Source organism: Hibiscus syriacus, unplaced genomic scaffold (genome assembly GCF_006381635.1).
Source record: "Hibiscus syriacus cultivar Baekdansim isolate YM2019G1 unplaced genomic scaffold, ASM638163v2 tig00116975_pilon, whole genome shotgun sequence".
NCBI classification, from domain to species: domain Eukaryota; kingdom Viridiplantae; phylum Streptophyta; class Magnoliopsida; order Malvales; family Malvaceae; genus Hibiscus; species Hibiscus syriacus.
The window spans coordinates 654465-665424 of NW_024063499.1; the positions used below are offsets into that span (position 1 = coordinate 654465).

The 10960-nt window shown below is 30.9% G+C and overlaps 1 pseudogene; it reads right to left on the reverse strand.

Moving 5' to 3' along the window:
* Nucleotides 1-1203: 1203 nt before the first annotated feature.
* On the reverse strand, nucleotides 1204-5274 carry LOC120192453 (annotated as a pseudogene).
* Nucleotides 5275-10960: the final 5686 nt, after the last annotated feature.

Genomic DNA, 10960 nt, shown 5'->3' on the forward strand with positions numbered 1-10960 from the left:
TTCTTTCAAAAGCGTCCCTTATTGAGAGATATTAAGATTCCAGTTTTGACATTTAAATTTATTTATTTTTTCAATTTAGCCCATATTGTCTTCCAAAAACTTGAATTTGACACCAAATTTGTCAACAACTGAGCACAACCTTGGCAAAGATATCGATAACTGCACACGAATTTGATAAATTCATGGCTAGTTAAATCGGCTTTAACCTTCCAATTCTTTTAAATCTCACTAGAGGAAAATTTTGATAAAATCGTGAACAATTAGGGATAACTCTACTAATTACCATTTCTTTTTGCCTGGTCCCTTGACCAATTTTTCAACATTACCATTTCTCTATTTTGTTTCTTATTATTCCCCTAAACAAGTCTAAGGAGTTGTGTATATCTTCAAGTAAAAATCAGCACGGAGAGACATAGGTAAAGCCATAAAAGCACTTTTATAGGGACTAAAAAGCAATTTTATCATTATATACTAATTTGTGATTTCTCAAATTTGAAAAGGTCTTGAAGGAATTCTGCCATCTTTGTGGTGCCAATGTCTTGCCCCTTATATGTGCCTATGATACAGGCTGTCTTTAGAATAAAGTTTGATCTAACTTAACTTATTGGGGATATTATAATTACCAAACATCGTAAGTTTTGAGTAAAAAGAAAGAAAGAAAAGCTAAACTTATATTGATGAGAGAGTTTTATGTTTTGTTTCAAAAAGAGAATCTTATTTGTTTTACACGACTTTTAGAGCTGTATGCTTCGATTTCCTTGTGTGTTTTTGAAAAGGATTTGACCATTTTTTTAAAATGCAAGTTGAAGTCAAATTATATCCAACGTAAACATCAATCCAGATTATCATCTTCGAATATGTCATTAATTGAACGGTCTACAATGGTTAGCCGAAACCCACAACGACAGAGAGTCTAGAAGCAAATCAAAGCTTAGTTTCTAAAGTCATTCAAGCCCGTGCTTTCAATCTTTGGAGCTTGTTAGTCAAATCAATTCTGCTATCAATCCATCTACGTTGGAAAAAATTGAAATTCAATCCTTCTATGAAAAAAAGTTATAATAATTATTAACTAATGAATTAGAATTTTTAAATTTAAAAGTAGGATGATTTGATTTCTAACTTTTTTAAATAAAATGACAAATTCTGAAACTTTGCTAAAGCACAAGGACTGACGGCATATTTTTACCCATTTTTTTACCTTTACATTAAAAAGGATAAATTTTGTTATATAAATTTGAGAAATTAACAGAAATTACAATTGCCTACTGTTATTGACGGGTACTAGTACCCCTTTTAAAAATTCTCTGTCCAGGTGCAAGGATGGCCTTAGGATCAAAACTGGCCTTTCTCTTAGCAAATCTCGTCCATTGATTCCCAAAATGTCGTTTCCAATCCTCTTTTGAACGGTAGTGAGGGAGGTATAGCTTGAAATCCAAACCCTCGTTGATGCACCAATTAACAATTTCACGATTTTCCCTGACTTTTTCGTTGACCGACGGACCCTTCGGTACGAACCGGAGCAACCCCACGATGTAGAATATCTCGCCTTCCGGCAATGCCACCGATGTTCGACTATCCCATCTGAAGAAAAAAGCAACCATTCATTCATTAGAAAACATAGATAAAAAATAATTAAGTTAATAACTTAATTAAAAAATATAAAATTTCTTATCATTCAATATTAGAAAAAATCGTTTAAAGAGACAAGTGTTGGAACCAAGATTAATAATGGAGTCATTGTTGCTTTGGTGGTGAATAAAATTAATGTTGTCTGTTCTCAAAAGGCGGAGACTGATGAGCCATATATTGAGAGTTTACCTAACCTGGCAAAATCCCATGAGGTATTGCGATGACCAAAATTTCCCCCAACATTATTATTTTGTCAGATTTCATCAAAAAAAAAAATTCACAGTGAAAATATATTTATTATTTTCCGAGAGGGACCCACCAAATATCTTAGTCTTTTCTACGTGTACTCATACGATAACAAAACACATAAAGAAAGTTTTACTGGGCGGCAGATTTAATATATAAACGTTTTTTTTTTAATAAAATAGAGAAAATTATCTAAATTTTTATTATTTAAATTTAAAATATTAATATTTTTTTAAATATTTTTAATAAAGTACCTAATAATAATAAATCGATAAAAATAATATTATTTTGATAATTTTATTAAATTTATTAAAAAAAATAATAAAACCGATAATAGATTTTCTTAATTATATATTAACTACGCCGGTGAGAATTTCCGAATCACCTAACATACGACGTAAACTGTAAACAGATGCAAATACGGTTGATCTGCTACGGTTTAGCTCAGAGTTCGATGGTACTACAACCTTCGGTATGTGCTTGGATAAGGTAAAGTTTCAATTCTAGTTCCTATACTATGCTAAAATTTGAAATTTAATCAATTTCTTTTATAATATCGTTCATTATTCGATATGTAAAAATTCCCTTTCAACATGATAAGTTGGAAAAAAATATTTTTAAATTATGTCAATTTTAAATTAATTGTTTTAAATCCTAAATTTGTGCATATAAGGGACCAAAACCAAAATTTGACAAATAAGCAAGAATACGAAATTGATAGTGGGCCCAAAGGGTCCCACGGTATGACACGTTGGGATTCTGATGAAACCTCGTCATCCCTCACGTGACAGACACGCAGTTTTTGACATGTAATGGGAAAAATGGGTCCACAATAATAAATAATGGGAGGGCAATACTCACTTGCTTCGCAGAAGAGGGTAGATCAAAATGGGCCCACCGATTCCATCTTTCAGTATCTTCTTAAACACCGTCCGATCGAAGTCAACGATGTCCTTCTTGGACACGAATAGGTTTAACCAAGGGTGAGGAATATCCCAGTCACCATTGGCTTTAGCGTGTTCCTCTGCACGTTTCACACGCAGTAAGAACTCCATGTTAACATCCACCCGGATATCAACCGCTCGACAAATCGCAGCCGTCCAAGAAATGTTTACGGCCTGCAAAGGAAGGGAGTCAAGGGCAATTACGTCATTTGTGCAAATTAAAATAAAATTAATGTCATTCGTGAATTTGCAGATTCCAGAAGTTGATGGGGTTATTTTTGTTAATTTGTGGAACTGCGGGACCAAAAACGTCAGCCAAAATCTCAACGATCAGTCCAGATGGACGTAACGTTCCTATTTTAGCCCTGACAAATTCCTGATATCAGGAAAGTGACAGCAACAGCAGAGTGTCATTCTCATATTAAACAGCAAATGGGCAATTTCAAAAGCTTTTTTGTGTCGGAAAATCCAATGAAAGATACATACTGTATAGTCAGTTTCATCCACAAACATGTAATAATTCGGACATTATTAGCCATTAAAACCAATTGAAATTTTGAATTTAGTTTCGTCATTCATAAATGTAAATTAACGATTACGCTAAGAATTGAATTATTTTTTAATATATAAGATTATACTTTGATTAATTAAATAAAAAGGACTAATTGTTTCATTTTCAAAAATAAAATGATGAAATGTATAATTAAACCTTAAAATTTTGCAACACTAGAGTTTTTCAAAGGAATTTATTTATTTATTCTTGTTATAATGAAGGACGAGAATTAGCGCCTGTTGTCCGTCGATAAGTGTACACGTGGAAGAAAACTCTTAGATTATTTTTGACCTTTTTTTTATTGTCTGGCGAAGAATGATTGATGATAGGACCCCACTTTTTTTATATTGGTGTTCAACAGATTTATAAGGGACCTACCAAGCTAAAGCTTAGGTCAAAACTCAGTAGTTAAGTCAACTTCTTTTTTAATCATTAATCGACGGCAAACAATCAAGGTTCTATTTTGTTATGTTATTTCAGTATGCAGGTGATTATTAACTCGAGAAAAAAGAGAAATTACCGCTTCTACGGTTGAAGAGTGGTCATTGTTCCGGTAATGGTAAGCTACTTCAAGGCAGTAGAGGACTGAGCCGGCGGTTTGAGGAAGGTGGCTCGGGTTGAACTCTTGGACTGGGTTCAGCTGTACGGACGGCCAGCCATTGACTGAATCATCGCTGTTGCAGTACGAACCTTCGACGTAATCAAACGACTCGCCTTCTTTCTGACTCACTAGAAACTCAGCGTCCCGAGTGAATTGCTCAAACTCGGAGTACACCAGCCTTATCCATCTCACCTATTCACACAAATTAAATAAATAAATAAACTACCTTAAAATGACCCAAGTTACGTGACGTTTACGTGCCAATCATGCACTAAAAAATAAGTTTATTTGGTTAAAATATAGTGAAGTTATAGGTCAAAATTTGATTTTGATCCTTTTACTATGTTCGAACTTGTAATTTTATCCTTATAGGTCGATATTTTATATTGTCAATAGTCATTTTAAATAGTCAAGGCTATTCTGGTTAAAATTCTGATGCCAGCATTTTAATCGGAGTAAATCTAAAATTAATGTAAGAGGATTAATTATTAGATTTGAAAATAGTTAAGGGGTCAAAATTAGAATTTGACAAAAATACTCACCATGTCTGGAGCTTGCTGAAGCTTTACCCTTGCTCGGGTAATAATACCGAACTGGCCGAGTCCACCGAGGGATCCGAAAAAGAGTTCCGGGTTTTGGGTTTCAGAGCAAACCTTTATTTCTCCTTTCCCCGTTACGACTTCCAATTCCGTAACGTTCGATGTCTGGGGACCATAACGGAACGCTTGTCCACTAACGCCGGCGTTAGACAACGTACCACCCACGGTCAAGCTCAGGTAATCAGTCCACGACCTCGGAGCCAAACTGTACCTCGAAACGCACCGCGTCAAGACGTCTTCCCATAATTCCCCGCCGGAGACGTCGATACAATGGGAGCCATTTACGGTCACCAGTTTGAAATGGTTTTCCGCCGTGGAACGCATGTCCAGCACGTACCCACTGTCGGACATAGCCTGACCGTTGATTGAATGGCCGTTACCCCTCGCCGCCACCGTCAGATGGGGAGTCCTCGCCGCGGCTTTAACCACACGAGCTATGTCCTCTGCTCCCGAAGGTTTGATTAAAACAAGGGCTTGACCGAATTCAGACCGCCGAAATCTTACTTGCTATGCCGGAGAGGTCGCCGTTCTCGATGGTACCTTGTAAGTTGAGGGATTTGATTACGGTGGAAACGTCGTCGTCGAGCTTCGACTCGGCGTCGCTGTCGTGTACGATTCGGCCCAAGCAAGTTATCATCTTTGTAAAAATTGGGTTTTTAGTTTAAAAGAGAGAAAAGGGTTAGTTGCTGTAGTTGATTTCAGTTAGAGAGCACAATGAATCTCTGAGCTCAGGAAGGGATGGTCTTAAATAAGGCTTGAAATTGGATGGATTTTTTGGTTTTAAAAACCAAAATGGTTTTTTAATTAATTAATTAAGGAGGAAAATTGGGTGATGTCTGTTTGAGTTGACGTTGTGATCCTATTGACATAGTGTTTGCCACTCTCATTAAATTTAATAGAATAAATAAATAGTTATATTAAAATAATCATTTTACAATTTTTATTTATTAGATATTCAAATGTTATTTATTAAAATATTAAGTTTATTGTTAATATTTTTTATTTTAAAGTCTCTCGATATTGTCCACTAACACAATTTGATTGATTTTGTACCTCGATACTTGTAAATATCAAGATTAGTATTCCTTAAATTGAAGGTAACTATATACTTAATCACAACTGGATCAATTTTTTTAATTATTAAAAAATATATTATCAACTAAATTAATACTAATTAATTTTATTTATAGTTTAATGCTTTTAGGCAAAGAAGTGAAATAGAAACTGAAAAATAATAAGGGAAAAAGTGTGTTGTGTTTATCTACATTAATCTAACTGTACTTAAAAAAATGATAATAATAAAATAAAAATATTTTGAAATTTAAAAATTCAATGTTAATTATTAAAAAGGTTAATTAAAAATAACTCAATTAGGTCACCCCAAAAAAAACAACTCAATTAAAATTAGGGTTCAAACTATAGCATCTCTCCCTATCCATCCATCTATAAGCCAACGTAGGCAGAAAAAAACTACCTGAATATTAACCTGAGTCGAGTCAATTCTAAATAATTATGATGTTAATAAATAATAGTTTTTTATTTGCCTTTTATTTTCTAATTAATCAATTTGACAAAAATTCAAATATTGTTACTGTAAGAGTTAACTAAAGTATTCTCTTATCTTTTTTAATTTAGGCAATTGAGAGGATTTATTTATTGAAGTCAACTGTGTTTAATTTATATGAATTACTCAGTTTTTTCATTTGTTAATTCATTAGCATGCTATCAATCAATGTTATTAAAACCGGACCGGACCGGCCGGTTCGACCGGTTGAACCGTGAACCGGTGGCCTGTCTGGTCCGGTTAACTCCTAAAATCGGATTAGCACAGAACCGATAAAGAACCGGAAGAACCGGCTGAAAATCGGAAAAACCGGGGTGAACCGGCTGAAAACCGGCAAAACCGGTTTGAACCGCCGGTTCACTTTTTTTCTTTAAAAAAATTAAACCAAACAACGTCGTTTGTTCAACGAGCCGAGTCAAATTCGAGTATTGCTGAGCTCGACTCGAACTCGAAAACTTTAAAAGTAAGCTCAACTCGACTCAAAAACTAACGAGTTAAAAATTATCAACTCGAAATATAATATTAAAACTTGAAATCGAAAAGGCTCGAACTCAAAAAAAAATTTAGAAGTTCAATTGAAGCCTAAAATTTGAACTCAATTGAAGCCTAAAATTTGAGCTCAATTGAAGCGAAAGATAATTCGCTTTGTGCTCATCAAAAGGCTCCATGATTTTGAATGTCAAATTACCTCTATTTTATAGAAGTAAGTTGGGATGCTCTTCTATGTTTCTTAGCCATATGAGATTGTTTTGTTCTCATATTTTTACTCTTTAAACATTTTGGATACTCTTCTATGTTTCTTAGCCATTTGTGATTGTTTTTTTTTAAACAATTAAACCAAATGACATCATTTGTTATGATTTTAAACCCCAATTTTATTTTTTTGATTATTATATATATATTTATTATTTAATATGTTTTACCTTAAATATTATGTTGTAGTTGATTTGAATCATTTTGTTTCACTTGATTTTATGGTTTTTCATTTATACATGTTATGACTTGTGATATTTTTATATATTTTAATATTGTAAACTTAAAAAAATATTACATATATATTAATATTGCTTGAATATATGTAAAATTAAAAAAAATTATTATTTTATATAAAATCCGGTTCAACCGCAGTTGAACCCGATTAAACCAATGAACCAGTAAACCAGTACCTTCACCGGTTCAATGTCCGGTCCGATTTTGAAAACATTGCTATCAATCATACTCATCCTTTGTTTACATTTTCCACGTTTCTCAAATATAAAAATTAAAGCGTGACATAAATTTTGAATGCATAAAAATACTTTAAATTTTTAATTAATCAATCAATTGTTGCTATAAAAATTAAGCACTGAGCTCAAGGGAATGTCATCATGTTAATAATTTACCGTGGTACCGAAATTACAATGACAAATTAAAACACTTCATTACTTGTTAAACTAATATAAATATTAGTAAAAATGTATGATTTACTCTTTTAAAATATAAAATTATAATATGAATCAAATAAAAACGTATAATTTAACTTCAATTTATCAGAAAAAAATTGTGACTTTGTCCTTGTTTAAAGCTTTTATTTTAGAATTATTAGTCAACGAATATATTATATTTATTAATTATTTAAAGGTGTAGCTTTAATAATTCAAAATAGAGTTATCCAAGTCAATGAATTTTATATATTTAATTAAAATAAGTGCAGCACTTGAACTAATACTAAATGAGTACACTGCACACTGCAAGGAACAAGTAAAACAATTTTAATTAGTCAAATATTTTTTCAGTTTTCGAAATTCAACGCCATTGTTTAAGGAAGCATGCGATAATTCTTAAGCTCTCAAATTCGATTAATGGGGTTTTATAAAAACTTGGTCAATTAATTAATTAATTAATTAACAATTTAGGGTTTGGGAAAAGTCAAATTAAATTATTTAAAAAAATTCATTTACTATTTATTATTGAAAGCCGGCTACCAAATCTTTCTTTGAATCCATTTTCTCATTATTTTATTTTAAGCCGGCTGTGAATATTAATCTTAATTATTAAATTATAAATAACTATACTAACTAACTTTTAAGTGAGCCGTAAGCATAACGGAAGAGTTTCCTGACTATTCCATTTACATTAGGCCATTTTGATCATCATTTTAAAAAATCCAACACGTGATTTACGTATCCTTTAAATGTTGAAGGTTAGATATGCAATTTCTTTTAGAATTAAGATCTAATTAATATAATATATAAATATAAATATTAAAGGTTAAATTTATTATTATGTCAATCAAAATTATACACGATTGACGGAAAATATTAACGTTGTGATTTGTGGTTGGGAAATATGAGATTGACGGAAACATCAATCTCGTTTTAAAAAAATTCAAAAACATGATTTATTGATCTTGTAAATGTCGAGGGTTGAATATATAGATTTTTTAGAATCAAGACAAAATTGACATAATGCATAAATATTGAAGTATAGAATTATTACTATATCAGTAAAAACATACGAGGTTGAAGGAAAACATTAGTGTCATGATTAACTGTCCTTAATTACATATTTTTTTGTGATGAAAACGACTAAATTGCTCCTCTTTCTTTGAGAGGGACTAATTTGCCCAATTTCGAAATTAGAAGGGACTTGATAGGTCTTTTACCTCATAGGTCCAATATTTAATCCCGCTATTTTATTTGACATAATTTAGTTTTTCCATTTTTATAGTGTTATTAATAGATCTAATTGGTAACTCAATTAGTTGTTTTCCATTAAAGTGATGACGATTTTTTTTTAAATCATTAATTTTCACGCGACTCTAACTATGGTTGAATAATTTTTATGACATCCTTGTAATAACATAATTAATGATATTATTAAGTTGTATCTACTAATTATAAAAATAAAAGACCAAATATGACAAATTAAAATAGAGTGATTAAATCTTAATTTAAGCATAGAGAAACACTAGAATCACAATTAAACCCACTAAAATCACAATTAAACCCTCTTTCACTTCCAATTTAAACGAATTCGCCGTTTTAAAAAACCTGTAAATAGTATAAAGGGATTAATTAATATTTAATCCGGGCTTCATGAGTTTTAGTTCGATCCGATTTCATAGGGTCACTTTTTTAATTCGGATTCAGGTTGATTTTTGTGAAATATGGGATTAGATTAGGTTCAAGTTTAGAGTGAAAAATATTCAATTTACCCGAGTATAATATATTTTTTCTCTATATTTAGGGGTAATTGTTATATCATCATCTCTATATTTTTCAATTAGATTCTTAATTTAACTAAAAATGAAAAAAATTATATTCAGATTGGGAATGAGTTACCCTAGATTTAAGATCGGATAAAACTTCGCTAAACCCGAGTCGAATTGAGTGTCAAGTTATAGTATACATACTCGAGTCGACGATTCATAAAAAACTTGATATCATACCTAATGGTATTTGTATAAATACTTGTTGCGCAATAATGAATAATTAGTTATTTTTAATAAATAGTTATAAACACCCTTAAATTATTTATTAATTAAGAAATATTTGTGGGTAGCTGGTGAGACAATTAATCAGTCATTTGATTCACCCCACACGTAATGAGTTCCTTCTTTTATAACGATATAAACGACCAAAGTTCATCAACTTGTAAGATTGTATGGCCATTAAATATCTTATGATAAACAAATAAATAAATAATAATTTATTTTTAAATATTTTGGGTGGTGGAGCCTTGGACCGTCGCACAAAATGGGAAAAGCCTCCTTATTATAATAATAATAATATAATAAAATAATATATAATAATAATAATAATAATAATAATTTTGGTTATGGTTAGTATTAAATTAAGGTAACATTATTATCTTAGAAAAATTATAAAGCTTAAAGTCTTTGGCTTTCTTGTTCTTACATGTTTCCCTAACTTACATATAAAAACAATTAGTTAATTTCATATACATAAAGTTGTCGTAGTTGAGGTTGCAAATTCTTAGATGACTATAGTTTAGTTTCGTATGACATTTCATATACGTATATGCCATGACAAGTTTTTCACGTTTCCCAACTTTGAGGGTCAAAGTTTAAAATTGTGTTACAAAGGATTAAATTAAATAATTAATGTTTGGAGGGTAGAAATGCGATTTCCCCATTTAATCAATGGCTACAAAGTAAAAGGCTTAAAACGAAATATTAACTCTTGATAGGGGTTAATGTTGAAATTTTCTCATATATAATTATATTTTATTAGGTAAAATAAGGAACTAATAAAAAAATATAGACATATATTATTGTAATTAATTCTAAATATAAAATGATAATTATACTATTATTTTAGTTGAGGGTTTCCCCCTAAACTTGACCTGCCCTGATCATATACTTAAAAAAATATTCGATCTAATCTAACCCAATTTCTAGATCAAAATTTATCGGGTCCGAATCTTATGCCCATCCAATACCTTAGTCTTTCTATAATTTTGTTGGTTTATCTTTTTTTTTTAACAGTCTAGGGTGATTAAAATGGTAATATCTATTTAGAATATTTATAATATTAACAACACACAAACATTCTACAAGTGTAATTACGAACTTAAGATCTCAATAAAATAACACTCTCTTTAACCAACGAAACCGCTTGATGAGGTTGTTTATTGGTTTAAATTTATATTGTTATTGGTAATGAATTTAATTTTAACCTTTTTATAATATGATATTGTTCGATTCAAAGGTATATCGAGTTTTTGTTAGGGTTAATATTACTTGCATTAAGTGTTTTTTTTTAACCAGTGTCACTTGCATTCCAACAAGCATGTTTATCGCCTTTATTTATAATAGTCTTT